Below are 14,688 nucleotides of genomic sequence, written 5' to 3'. Positions count from 1 at the left end.
CCTACAATATATGAGCAACTTTAAATACTGTTGAAAGCAGTTATAGAGTCTTGTTACTCGGAGGCCTCCAGTAAAACCAGAGGGAAACGATTGTGTCATTGCACTAAAGTGAATATTTAAAGCAGCAAGTCTTAAATGTCATCACAGCAGCAGAGCCAGCGCTCAGCAACTTTCCCCCTGAATGAATCACTGGGTTAAGTGGGTCACTCTCAGGTCAGACGAGTTACACACGGAGATTTATGACGCAACACAAACACATCAGGTTTCTCCGTTCAGGGTATAAAGAGCATCTTAAATAAAACATTCAGTAAATGCTTCATAAACACACTGAGGTGTGTGGAGCCATAAAGAAACCCCCCGAAGACATGTTTCCTTTTATTACAGCTGTGTTTTATGATATTGTCATTCATTGTGTTTAGACCACAGCATCCACTCAAGGTTTACAGCTATATTAGTATGTTAAAAACCTGTTGTTGGATATTAAACGTTTTAATTGGAAACGACATCGTTTACTTTGAGTGGTCGACTGCTCGACTTCAAGGAGCGAAGGAAATCGGTTAAAGAGGCTTCGTCACTTTCAATGAACCTCGAGGACAGATTTGTCCTGTAGGGGCCGGGGACCTGGTTGGATGGGACAACTTTTGACTTTAATGATTTTTATTATATTAGCATGTTTGTTTGTGTTTCCCTATTTTCTTTAAAACTATATAAAACCCCATTTAAATTAATTGGATCTGGATTTTTTTATTTTTTTCCTCAAGATCCGTGAATTATTCTCTTAGAAAATAACGAAAATGTTGAAAAACATCCTCTCAGGCAATGTTAAGTGAAACTTTTTCTTGGATGTGCCCACTGATCCAGATTGGCACCAACATTTTATGAGATCTTCTTTGGGGTAATGCTCCACCCCTCTGCAACAGTTCAAAAATTCAAGTGTGGTCTATATTAGTTGAATTGCCTGCATGTTAAATAACTTTGTACATTTTCTCATTGTGCATTATTTAAGAAACTGTCTCACAAAAGCAGCGCGTGGGAATAAAGTCACTGGAAGTCTATAAATTTAACACAGTCTACACGTTCCTTGTAAATCGCGGAAAATGACGTCCTCACCTCACAAGAATTTACAGTCATATCTTTATTAGGAAGCTATTAAGACAGTATGGGACACGTCCAATAAAGTGTTATCCTTTCCTATACTCACAAGCTTTTACCACAGATGGCTTCTGAGATAATGGAACATAATATATTTAGATTGCTTTACTTCTATATTGTGGACTTCCTGTTACTTTGTGCACGTTTTTCAAACCACGTGCACGGTAGAGAGGGTCAAACTGGCGGGAGCACAGCAGAACTTGTTTTGTTTTAAGTGGAACGTGTCACTGAGTTGTCAGCCACTGTCAGTGAGACACGGCTTCTCTGTTCTCCTTCCTGTCCAGACATGATGACTGACAGCACTGACACTTCCCACTGCTGCATGGTTTCAGTATTACATCACTTTTTTTTACGGTTTCACTCCACTACAGGTGCAGTAGCATTACTGCTCACACACACACACACACACACACACACAGGCTGCACGGTTGCACACTGTGTTATTAATTCAGTCACAAAAATCTAAAATATGAATCACCACTTTCAATGACGCCCGATGGAGACGTCTTTGTGCCGTTGTGAAACTGTGTTTGCCTGGATACCAAACTGACGCCATTAAGTGGAGCCGCGCCGGCCGCCTACATGCGAACTCGTTATTGTTCTCAGTCCGGTGACGACAGACCCACACACACCTCTGACTGACGGCGGCCTTGTGATGGAGGCGGCCGAATGAAACCATCTGTCACAGATAAAATTAGACACACAGGACTTAACAGAGAGCACAGATCGTCCCCACCTGCAGGACGTGTGGGCCCCAGGTTTACAGAGTTCACAGCTTCAGTCAGAGCTGCTTAGCTTCTAGTTTCTATGCTGAATGCAAAAAGATCCTTTCCTGCCTTTGTCAATTTTAGATTGACTGTATAAAGGGCTTAAAATTATGATTGTTTTCATTATTGATTCTACTTCTGATTATTTCTTGGTCTATAAAATGTCAAAAATGGGGTAAAATGTGCTCCAGTTTCCCCAGAGACTGAAGTAACGTCTTCAAATGTCAAAAACTCAAAGGAAATTAAGTTTACAGTTTTAAAACACTGAGGAAAGTCACAAATATTCATGTGAGGCACAGTTTTTGTACCATTAAATATGTATCTGTAGCAGAACCAGCTTGTGGCTCTTTCCTGGAGGCCGGAGAGGAACGACCGCAGACCCAGTACACAATGAACTTGACAGTATAGCAGTGGAAAAGATTTGCATGTTCAAACAACAAATACAAGCAATGTGGACAATATTCAAAGGTCTGAAATTCAAATCGGGTGGAGGAGAGGGTTGTTGACAGCAGCCTGACAACACAAGCCAACGTCGACCGTCAACCAGATTTAGATCCTGATATTTTTTAATCCCGACAGGTGCAGAGATATAAACTGAATTAAGACAACAACGTTTGACTTTTGGAGCAGCACAGACACGTCTCTCAGTGACAGGGGAGATCTTAGGAAGAGAGGAAATATTCGTATTCATGCGCTGCAGGATCTCATCTCTTCTAAAAAGCAGCTGATATTTTCCCGATCAACAATTTAAAAAACAACAAAGGCATCGAGTGTGGCTCATGAAAACTCGGGGACATTCCCCGCGACTCTGTTCCCGAGCCTGAATGAATTATCGAGGCGCCTTCGTGATAATTAGATTTGAATAATCTGCCCGTGATAATATAGACTTGATAATCAAAGGGAAACTTCGCGTGGGAGTTATGATTATGATTTTTTTTCCAATAGCTCCTCGATCCAGACGAGCGTCTCATTCAGCAGTGACATCTGACGGGAGGTTCCCATGAGAGCTCGACCTGGTCTCACAGTAAAGTTCAATCAGATCCTGTGTGTTAGTGGAAGGCGTCAGGGGCTTTATCAGCACTGTCCTCCTCCTCTCCACGGTGACAATCCCACATCCTTCCAATGCCCCGATGGTTTTCCATTTCGTCTCGCTGAAAACTCCTTACTTGTCCCGTGTGGTGATTATCTAGAGCGAGTCAGTGATAGGAGAGAGGGGCAGGTGTGAGGGTTTAATAACAGAACAGCCCTTCAGCCTCCTCCTCCCTCTGCTCACAACATCCTCCCTCCGGCTGCTCAGGCCCGTTTTAAACCCACACAGCCAAATGGACCTGTATTTATAATGTAAGGAGGATATCATGCAGCATATTTAAAAACAAAGGCAGAACCCCAGAACCTCCTTGTTACCCCGACGGCCCAGACTCTCTCTCATGGTGCCCAACATGAGGAATCACTCAGGTGGGTCGTCTGCTGCTGTTTCGACATCAGACATGAAACCCTGGCGAGCTGCGACTGTCCGGGCCTGAAGCCAGGACCCTCCCTCCTGTCTCCTACACTCTGGATCCTCTGTGTTTCTCGCTCCCACCGCTCCCTCAGGACCGGCCCAACCCACAGTGAAGGGGGTTTTATCATGCTTTTGTAAAGGGAGCTCCCCTCTGCACAGATATCGGTAACAACAGGCTTGTGGCAAAGTCAGGAAGGATAAGATGTGTTTTTTGGCTCAGTGACGGTTGAAGAGGCCAGAACATATAGATGAGTTAGGACACAGGAAAAAACAAAGGGCAGATAAATATGGCGAGAATATAAAAACTTAAGAAAGCTGCAGTTACCTCCCTGTGGTTGTTTACCTCACCTAACAGGGCAGACATAGGAGGTCACCGTGACCTTTGACCATTAAAATTGAATCAGACCTTTGAGGTCAAATCTGTTCAGTTCATCCAGGAGTCAACGTGAATATTTGTGGCTAAATTTGAAAGGATTTGCATTCACGGGTCAAAAAAGTGGAGTCACAGTGACCTTAACCTTTGACCTCCACATTCAAATTCTTGAGTCCCCGTGGATATTTGTGCCCGATGAACATGAATACACAAGAACATGAGATCACTGTGACCTTTGACCACCAAAATCTAATCAATTCATCTTTGAGTCCAAGTGAAAGTTTGTACTAAATTTGAAGAAATTCCCTCAAAGCGTTCCTGAGATGTCGCGTTCACAAGTCAAAATGTGCTTTGTGTGGCCACAGCGAACTTGACCTTTGACCCTTGATCGTAAATCTAATCAGTTCATCTTTGAGTTAAACTAAATATTTGCATCACATTTGAAAGAATGACCTCCAGACATTGTTGGGATATCGGACAACCTTTACACCAGGCAGGCTGGAGTCGGTCCTGATATCAGATGGAAGCGTTTGAAGCTCTGGCTTTCGTTTCATTCCGTCTCTGCCTGAAGCTTCGTCTGTTGACCCTCCTGCTCCTTCTGCAGCATCTGATGCACAGAGAGAAGCACTGAAGCCACGTGAGCTGCCCACTCTCACTTCTGAAAATATCCGATCGGTGACACAACGCTCAGCCACACCCTTCAGACAGGAAGCAGCTGCTAAACTGATCACTTGGAACAGCGGGTTCGCCCCCATCACGCCGGTCCTGAGGCTTTTCCCCCTTTGCCACACTTTCCTGTTTTTCGGCTCATTACTGCAGGTTTCCTCCTGTGCACCATTCTGCAAATCACAATGCATACCTGCAGGATTTACAGGAGAGTTACTGAACGTCTGTGCCACAGACGAATTGTGCTAAGAATAAAAGAGAACTCGGGAATTAATATGGAAAATTCAGTGGCCTCTGTTGGCATGTTGTTAAAAGGAAAGTTGGCAGTCCATTCAGGTTCTAGACCTTTCTTTTTCTAATTCTGTAAAGCGGATTGGAAAGCCGAGGCGGTGCTGAAGCAGAGGAGGGGCAGGACAGAAAGTTCTGGTGGGATTTAGTCCAAAGATCGTAGGTGGGCTGCTGCACTCGAATCCATCAGTGAGTCATCCTTGTTCATTAAAAAGAGAAGTGGAGGGAATATCACTTCATTCATCAAGACGGAGCTCTAAAGACCCACCGTACATCTCCTCCTCCTCTGCAGCGAGCTCCAGACAGACAAATGGGACAACTGGCCCGGGACACTGTGGAGCAGTTGGCAGCTGTGAAGCCAGATGTTTCCCCCGGGAGCTGGTGGAGACCAAAACTGAGCTAAAGGGAGAATTCGTGATTAACTAGGACTGCTCCAAATCTGTCAGTGTCGTGTTCAGAGCATGGGCTGTAAATAAAGACGGAAGACATGACGTGAAGTCAAAAGTGAAGCCAAAGCATCTCGATTGCCCCCTGGTGGCTGGCCGCAGTATACGTCATAAAGCCTGCCTCCTCCATGTTAGCAGATAGGACACAACAAGTAAAAAAACACATCAAGTAAAGATGATTAAAACTTTCTATATTTTTTTTGTAGTTTTTCAGTTTTTCAGCCAAGTTTGATCTTAATTCGTTATTTGATGCAATAATAAAAATCATAATTAACGGCTGAGACTGACTCACGATTGGTCGAGCTTGTGAATGGGCGGGACCTTGCTACCCCAGCTCTATCTCCCTCTTGTTCCTAAGGGCGTCATTGGCCCAAGATGGCTGTGTTCGTATCCAGGATATTTTGGCTTCATTTCTAAGTCGTGGGAGGAAGTGGAGACGCATTGTTCATCTTTGTATGTCGCTCCATGAGATAAACAGACTGCTGTTTTGTCACTGCAGGGACCAGTTCACATATGTTTTGAATGTGTGCACATATATATATATATGATACAATAAGACGTTAGACTGCTCATCCACAAAACTTATAACCTTAAACTTATATTCCTTATAAATTGATATAAAACTGTCCATCCTGTGTGAGTAACCCTGAAGAATGCATGATTGAACACAGCAGTCGTGAGTAAACGCATCTCATTCATATCTATAATTGAGCTCAGATTTAAAAACAATGACCTAACCCTGGGCCTGGAGCCACTGTGCACACAAGCATGCATAAGAAATGGTTTCTCCTCCACCGCAGAGACAAGGAGGCAAACGTTTAGCTGCTGATGTGATGAATTCTGGTTTTTCTGGTAGTGTCTGTGCAAACTATGAGTTTACATGTCCTCCGTTCCTACAGCGGAGGGTCCGTCTGTGAGAGCTTTTGTCTGCGTCCAGCGCCGTGCCCGCTGAGGTCACAGCAGCTTCCCTCATCGTCGAGCATCCAGAGAAATTGGCAAAGTGTCTGTGCACAATGGGCCCAGTGTGCACGCTGCCAGACCGTGATGGGAAACAAGCGCAGGAGGGGCGCTGCGAGCAGTTTGTAGTCACTTGTGGAGGAGGATGAACGATGAGAGGAATGTCAACGAGAGGAGACGATAGAGAGAGAGAGGAGAATGACAGGGAGGGACGAGATGCAGATGTTGACAAGCGCTCAAACGGGACTCAGTCACTGGAGGGGAAAGTCAAAATGAAGTTAGAGGTCGTTACGTCTGTTTGGATTCAAGTTGAAATGCTGCTTTATTCTATTTCAAAAAATGGAAAATTACGCACAGTGGCTGCCGGACAACTTTACATCACATACACACACGTCTGCTGTTTCACATTCACACATTATATCTGTCCAACTGCAGACATGAGACAGCAAATGGAACATGAACCAGAGCAAATCTCTCCAGGATCTCAGCTCTGCACACACGTCGCCTGCAAAGACCCCAGCTGTTGCTCGCACATTATTTCACCGAATTCTTCAGTGTTCCCACATAGTGAAAAAACCCCACCACAGGGACCCTCAGGAGCCCGACACTTGGGAAAACAGTTTCTCTGCGTCTGCCTTTCATCCGCCTGGCGAGGGAATCGAGGCCTGTTTGTGTTGTGGGGAGCCGGTAACCAAGGAGACCCGGGTTTCTCAGACGAGCTGCATTCCAGGTTATTTCTAACATCTGTCACTTTCTGTATGACTTGGAGAGAGTCTTTAACGCTAAAAGAAATCTTCAAGCGGATATTAGAGTTCGAAATGATCATGACACAACTCCCGATCCGAACCTGTCTGCAGATTAAAAACCTCTCACAGAAATAACATGTTATTAGGGCTTGATTGCTCTGCGTCTGTGGTCGGACGGGCTCGGCAGCGTTGGCAGAAATGTGGCTCAAAAATCCCCCCGCCACAAGAGCTTATATTTGATTTGGTCCAAGGAGAAATTTATCAAGGAAAACCACCGGATTCTTACGCTTGCATCCAACAGGAAGGAAAGTGGTCACAGTGCACGCTGCAGTGTTTAGGAAAACGTCTCTCAGAGGGTTTGTGATGAACAAAGCTGATAAGTTCTCCCTATAATCGTCTTGGTATACATTTGCTTGTTTTATATGATGCACGAGAAGAAGCAGGATATTCACAAGGCTGCAAAGCTTTGGGTTTCTGAAGAGTAGAATGGTAAAAACTGGAAGGAAGCTCTGAGAGCTCCGACAAGCCCAGTGTCTTCTCTCACCACGTTAAAACATCCCATCAATCATCTGTACTGTAGTGGTCCGCCATGTTCTAAGTTGTCCTGCAACAGTTAAATACTGAACCAAAAGTTTTTACACTCTGTTTATTTCTCCAGCGCTGCATTGCCCACAACGTCTTTACCATCCACACAGACGTCATCGTTTCAGCTGCAGTTGAACCCGCACCCGCAAGTGGCATGAATTCTTAACCCTAACCCTAATCCATGAATTTTTTCTCTCACTTGCAAGAACTTATCCTTCACTCTTTCATCTGTGTGCCTGTACGTGCACGTGCACACCTGCATAGATAGTGAATTTAGTTTCACTGTCCGCAGAGACAGTGAAACTAAATTCTAAAGTCATGAAAACTTTCTTTACAGAGAATTTATAGGGTCATGTCTTTATTTTTAGCTTCACAAAAGGGGAAATGGTTAAGGATTGGATCATGACACTGGGACTAACTCAAGACCAATGCTGTCTTCTTATGTAAAGTGTAAAAAGTAATACCTACATTTTCTTATGCTAAACTAGTGTTATTTACTTATTTCTCACTATTAAGTTGATTCAGCTCTTGTTCTTCCTAAAAGACATCAAACTATGTTCTACTGGTTTAAACTGGACTTGTGTTACTGGAGTAAACGAGACCTCTGCAGTGCACATGTGCAGCCGAGCATTACAGGAAACATCCGGCTCTGGTGTGTTGGGGTAGTTTCCAGAAATTGTTGTGCATGTTACCAGGATTACAGTTACATGACAAACACCACAGTAGGTGCACGGAGGACAAAGAAACAAATCTCTGACCGCACAATGCAAAACTGACCTCACATCTGGAAAGTCACATGCCTCCGACATTCAGCGGCTGTCAACAGATGATATTTCTGAGCCGGTGAACCAACTCTGTGGACGTACACACAAACAGACGTCCATCCGTTAGCTGCACTGTGCATCCTTTGAGGGTCTCTGATGGACTGCGGCCAATCCCGGCTACAAACAGACATGCACCCTGGATTATTAATGGCTCTCTGACTGCAGTTTGAAGTTCACTGGCATTCACAGATTCTGTCCGAAGGAAAAGGCTGATTGATTTTCCGGCATCGCCGAGGCATAACTATCATGAGGTCTGTTTTTTTTCCCATCGACTCGGTGAACTCTCCAGTTGCAGCGAGCAAACTGTGCACTGATCATTTTCCCAATAAAAGTCACTAATAGTCTCAAAGTGACTCGTGGGAAAGTTCACGATGTCGACTTTTATCCCGATCGTTGTAAACACGTCCTGTCACTGTAATGTAAACTACATTTCTGCAACATTATTAAGTTCAGAAGTTATAAAACTGTCTTTTTCATCATCGCAACTGCCTCAATTATTGATCGACCGTGAAGTGAGCCCGGTTAAAGTTTACAGTGCGTCACTGGTTACTATAGCGAGACTTACAAGAAACTCCCATGAATCATTAGTTCAGTGATTGATCTTAAGTGGGATTTCTGTGGCATTTACAGGATAAAAATAAACATTCAAAGCAGTTTGGTCGGTGATTGCTAACTGCAGCACTCTGGACTTAAGTTGAAGTCGACCACAGAAAAATAAAATCAAAGAGAAAACTGCAGTGTGAGGAAAATTGCCCGTTTGAGTTGGTGGATGAGGTGATCGGCCTGGATTGGTGGATTTCTGCACGAGTAATTTACAAACCTGCTGCGGAAAACCTGCTGCTACATTTACAGAAGTGTTTGTGGTTATTCCTCCGCACAGTGAAATAAACTCTCTCCAGCTGCCACCCGAACGTACGTTTTATCCACTTAATCCTGGAATAAACCTGACGACAAGCAGCAAACTTCAAAGTGTGGTCCAACCACACAAAGTTCGTTGCTATGGAAACTCTATTATTGTCAAAGATCCTAAAAGTCCTTATAATAAAATAATAAATAATTGATTATAAAATAATAACAATCCTCAAAATGATGTTTTCAGCTTTGTGGCATTTTCCTGCTAATTCCACATTGATTTTAAATTTTATCAGAAATATTAAACTACACCAACTTGGAGATACATAGTTTTCTTTGGACCAAAACAGTGTGAAAAGTAACTATAGCAACTAAAGGTGCAGCATCGTCTTGTTTTTTTGTCTCGGTCTTGTTTTTTTAGGTCGTTGTGGCAGAACGCAAAAGAATCCATCCATTCTCGAGAGAATCTGAAGTTTAGCCTCGAACGCAGGTTTTGCTCCCACACTAGACGTAGAAATTGTTACTTGTTTTTGTCCACGTCCAAGCCGGTGATGCAGTGAAACATGTGTCCATCTACTGAGAACCTTAAAAAGCTGTTGAGGGAAATACTTTGAGGCTTTTAATTGTTCTGACTGCGAGCCAAGTCTGCAATGAGGTGAGACGAGACCCCCTCAGGTCCTAAAAACTGACAAATGAGTCTTGAACTAGCGACTTAAAATCCCACGTTTGCTCTAATGTGTTGTCATTTATTTTCCAAAAATATGAAAAAACCTCTGCGGGCCCCAATCGTGCGGTAATAAAGCAGCTTGATTTGGTATCGCAGTCACAATTAGGCCCTAATGAGCAGAAACCTTCGCGTGTTTGAGAAGTTCGGAGGCACCAGAGTGGAAGTCGTGAACAACCGTGACTCTGTCAACTGGTGCTAAACGATGTCTCCGCGGTCAAGAGCTATTTGACACCTTTGGGTTGATCTACGACGAGGACGGAGTTTATTTTGGAGGCTGTTCTGGTTTCAGACGCCCTCTGCAGAAATCTGGGGGCTGGAGTTTTACGAGCGAACAGAATCAGCCTGAGCCTGAACAAAGATTGCAGCACATGGGATGTTTGTGCAGCACCTGGGTGCAGACAAACTGGTTGGAGCAGAGCAGGGTTGCATGCGAGCAGCAGCTATTTGAGAGGCGGGGCCGGGGGTTTTAAGGCAAAGCATTGACAAGAGGAACAAAAATGAAAGACCAGGCTCTGGAAGCACAGATAGGAAAGAGACTCTGCAGCTTTAGAACTGCAGGGAAGAGAAACCCTTCACTGACTGGAGGCAGTGGGAGGTGCAGAGGTCAGTGAACAAAGACGGGATTTTCAAACAAAGTGTAAATATTTAACCAGCAGTGTTACACATAGTCCTGCGGCCTATTTTTATTCGTTCATTCATGTAAGTTGAAACCACAGCATTGAATTACAATCACAAACACAGGCAGAGGGAGAAGCTGCACAGCAGACTGGTGATCCTGGGGGAAGGGGCTTTAGGCTTCATGGGTCCATTAAAAGAAGTTCTAACTACTTTACTGACGTATTATCAGTTAACATTTAAACATTCAGAAGACACCAAACAGCTTTAATATTGGTCTGGAGCTGAGGTTCTATCCATCTCCTGCATGGAAGTTAAAATGTCCACGCTCCTCTCAGCTCTGTTCTTGGTCTCCACCTTCGACTGAGGTAATATTTAGCTCTTTGCTACATGCTCCTTTATGTCCAGTTGCAAGTCGTGTACTGGTTTTCTCACTCCAGCGGTTTTCAAACATTCACTGAACTCCAGACAGTTTCCAGAAATCTTCCCGAGGGGCCGTATGTGAAAACGTAAATGTCCGAGTCAGTTGCTCACGACATTTTTCTGGAACTTTTTCCTGCCGGACCCCGAGTTAAATATCCTGAGAATATCTGAATGAGTGATGATACACCAGGAGGCGAGTGAACGTGTTGACGATGTTTCGAAGAAGTGACGGACGTGAAACTGCAACAACACAAATATCTTCTCTCTCTGAACTCTGGAAAATGTGCCGACCCAATTTTCTGGACTTTTTCCGGAGTCTGAAAACATCTTATGAGAGCGAGAATGAAAAAAAGACAATAACCTGAAAGTGTAAAGCGATTTTCACATTACACTTATTATAATTGATCTATTGATAATATAAACACATTGATTTGTGCATCTTTAAGAACTAAATATCTTTTATGATTTAGAAATAAAGGATAAAAGAAGAAAAAAACATCTAAAATAAGTAGAAAAATTGTAAAACATAATAACGGAGAGTTGTGTTTAAGCAGCTGTTTGGAGTATTCATCAGGAAACACTTAAAATCAGTGATGTGAAATCAAGAAAACTATTAAAACCCATTAAAACATGTGGGTCTTAATCAGCCTCAGCTGATCTCTGCTGCTATTATTCTACACAATATCCCACCTTGAACCTCCTCCGTTTTATATAAAGTAATTGTATGATTGTGGAAAATTGGAGTCATGCTTTTTGAGAACAAAACTCCCCTAATTTGATCCAGCATTCCTTTGTGCTGGTTACATTCAGTTAATAAGTTCCAGAAAAGCTGCTTTTCACAGGAAATACGAGGTATTACTGTAAAACTGAGGCTCTAAGTGAGGAAAGAAAGGGTTTGGAGTATTTGATCGATGTGTCTCGAGACAGGTGGAGATCTGTTATTACAGTAGTGTCACAACTGAAGTACAAGTATGTTGACACCAAGCATAAGGACGTCGTATTACCCAGAAACCCTCACTGTGTGAGAGAGACCTGAACACAACCGAGAGAACAGACTCGCGTTGTTAACGTTGAAATATGATGTTTCTCTCTCAGTCAGAAATGAAAGGACGTGAAGCGGGTTAGAGTTTAATGAACAGACGCATATGAGCAACAAATCTTCAGGCTCCGAATGAGGCTCAGGGGGAAACTGAGGGCGAAAAGCTGCAGTGGTTAAACCAGATGTTGGTTCTATACAGTCACTCCTGAGTAAAAGCATGATCTGATGTGTCCGAGCAGCAGGATTCTGGTTTTTATTTGAGCTCGCATCCCAACTTTTAATTCACAGATTTATCGTTTTTACTGAGTTTAACTGATCTGCTTGATATTACCTGATAAAGTAGATTCAGAGTCTGGGTTCAGTTTGGATTTGGAGTTTTATACGTTCACGCTTCACTGACACTGTCTTACTGCTGCTCTTTGAAATCTCACGAATACATTACAGGCTGCAGATTTACCACTTGTAGTTAGTGAAAGAACTAAATACAGAGCTACATCTAAAATATCTCATTTTTAAAGTTATTTATGTGTCTAATCTTGTACATCTGTATGTGATTGCTGAATTGCCAGTGAGTTTTTAAAGATTCACCCATAGGACAACTTGAAAAACTCATTATTTAGATCAGGTACCTTTGAATTTTGAAATATGGATTATTTTCTTTATTACTTCCTATTAATATTGTTGTAATCAGATCAGATTGGCTGACTCCTTATCCTCTTTCAAATTTCTGAGCTTACTTTTTTTTTTAAGTTACTTTATAACACAGTTTTTTATACAATGGCATTCTTGTAACCCCAATTTTATTTGATACATTTAACTTTTGTATATTGTTTTATTTTATGTCTCTTTTTCAATGTGGAAATGCTACACATGTTAAAAATAAATTATTCTTAAAACTTAGTAAAACTTTGTGCTGTCTGTTCTTTACGTCGGGTGTAGGTGACTGGAGAGAGAATTTTTTTCGCAGGTCTTTAAAAGGAAATGATCACACCGTGTCCTCAGAGACACGCTGCCTCTTCATTTCCTGTTATTAAGGAACTCCCTGTTGCTATGGCAGCGGATACAACACAACAAACAACCTCCTGTTGCCAAGGAAATTGCAGCGTAGCGCAGTGTTTATTTGTTTGACCTTTACTTTTCCTGCTGAATACTTGAGCCCCCGCCAGATCTGACTGCTTTTCATGGGATCCTTTTTGTTTTTTTATCATTAAAAGCCGTCTGCAGACGTCTTTTTATCCCAGTGATGCCCAGTTTGAACGTTGCTGCCCTGACATTTCCCATGCAGCTCCACATACCTGACCTGCACTTACCCCGGCTCACTGTATTTGCACATGCATTGTTGTAGGAGTGTGCATGTGCATGTTTGTTTTGATTGAAGGGCCACAGCTGAAAGGCATCAGACTCAAACGGGGCTTGAACTTGTCTTGCAGAGCAGAGCGGAGCTGGAATAATGAGGTGACATGTTTGAAACCAGGGAAAGAAAAGGGGCCAGAACCTGGACTCAGGATCATGAGTCTGGTTCAGACCCGGGACTCGCTCGCTCCTCTCTTCACACGTGGGTTCAGGAGAAGGCTTGTCAGGGCAGGTTTAGTTCTCCTGCACCTGTCAACAACAAAGCCATTCACATTTTTCACATAAGACACGAGCAGAGCATCGTAGTAGTAAGTCTTTAAGATGTGTAGTATGTTGAGAATACCTTCGCTCTATATTTTCACACTCTGTACTTTAGTTCAGCGGCTGAACCTGTCACTGTCACGCTGCCTCCACATGCACGAGGGATTCACACGTAATAACACAGCATGTAATCCAGTGTCATTCTATCTGACTGATAACAGATTCACCGTTCGCTCTCTTCACACCGGATCAGAGCTGTTTGAAGTCACTGCAGGAGGTCAAGCGGGTCGACCGCTGACCAAAAGGTCGCAGGTTTGATCCAGTCAACTAGAAAAAGTGCTAAATAACGACAGGCCATTAACGGCTGGTGGTTTAAATTTAGAGCAAAACAACAGCAGGGATGAGCAGCAGATCTTGTGTTTTACAACCGTAAATTAAAAGATGGATTAAAAGTATTGAGGGAAACTTCGTGAATTAAACTTAACAAAGTTTATTGAAACAAATACTTCAAGTTGTTGCAGATGTTCAAGCCTTTGATTTTAAATTCTCTTTTGTGTTTTCCATCTGAATTCACAGTATATACATTCATACTGTGTTTAGTGCACGTTCCTCTGACTCCACTGATCTGTACTCCAGTCGCGAGCTGTGTCTCAATACAAGGGCTGCATCCTTCAGAGGACGCGTTCGGCATGTCCCCCGATGGACGCCTCCTACATGGACCACGTGGACCACGAATGTGCAATAAATTGATCCACTCGTTGGAGCCTTGGTTGCTCAAGAATGGACAGAAGCATTCGAAATGGGACAGTCGGGCAACGCCGCTGTGGCAAAACCTTCAAATGCTGAAGGATGGAGCCCGTGAATTGAGACGGACTGCACGTGTCCTCCTCCATCAGGCTGAGCTGCTTCCTGGCTCCTTGTTCTTCGCAGCCTCCTCTGGGTCTCACAGATCTGACGGAGGGATGGTCGACACCCGGCTTGTTTTACTTCCAGATGTCCCTACAAACAGATAGTGTTTGCTCTGCGTGGACCCTGATCCGTCACCTTGTGTAATTACCGTGCTGCTGCTATAAATTGAACAAAACCCTGAAAGTATCGGTACGATTAGAACAA

Source organism: Hippoglossus stenolepis, chromosome 10 (genome assembly GCF_022539355.2).
Source record: "Hippoglossus stenolepis isolate QCI-W04-F060 chromosome 10, HSTE1.2, whole genome shotgun sequence".
NCBI classification, from domain to species: Eukaryota; Metazoa; Chordata; class Actinopteri; order Pleuronectiformes; family Pleuronectidae; genus Hippoglossus; species Hippoglossus stenolepis.
Note: the sequence above shows the minus strand (reverse complement) of the source record.